This window comes from Penaeus monodon, chromosome 20 (genome assembly GCF_015228065.2).
Source record: "Penaeus monodon isolate SGIC_2016 chromosome 20, NSTDA_Pmon_1, whole genome shotgun sequence".
Lineage (NCBI taxonomy): Eukaryota > Metazoa > Arthropoda > Malacostraca > Decapoda > Penaeidae > Penaeus > Penaeus monodon.
In genome coordinates this window covers 44424632-44424863 of record NC_051405.1, presented here as the reverse complement: position 1 = coordinate 44424863, position 232 = coordinate 44424632, and the positions used below count along the sequence as shown (strand labels likewise).

General features: G+C 39.7%; 1 protein-coding gene across 1 annotated transcript in view; it reads left to right on the top strand.

Annotated features, from left to right (window-relative positions):
- The window catches only part of LOC119586013 (secreted frizzled-related protein 3-like), a 71442-nt gene that overhangs the window by 67631 nt on the left and 3579 nt on the right, over positions 1-232 (top strand). The window lies entirely within an intron of this gene.

Here is a 232-nt window from a genome sequence, read left to right as displayed (position 1 = left end):
CTCGTATCCCTAGATTCGTGTGAGTAAATATTTCTCAATGTTATAACCTATCTTATTGTGTGACACAGTAATAAATTTTGATGAAAATGTTCGCATGCTCTCTCTTGTGCTATTTAGCTCAATAATGACCCATAACACATTTCGAGGTGATCTAACACACACCATGCAAACAAGCCCCGCCTCCTCACCTATACAAGCACTCGCATAACACAAGAACTCCAGTTTCACCTTC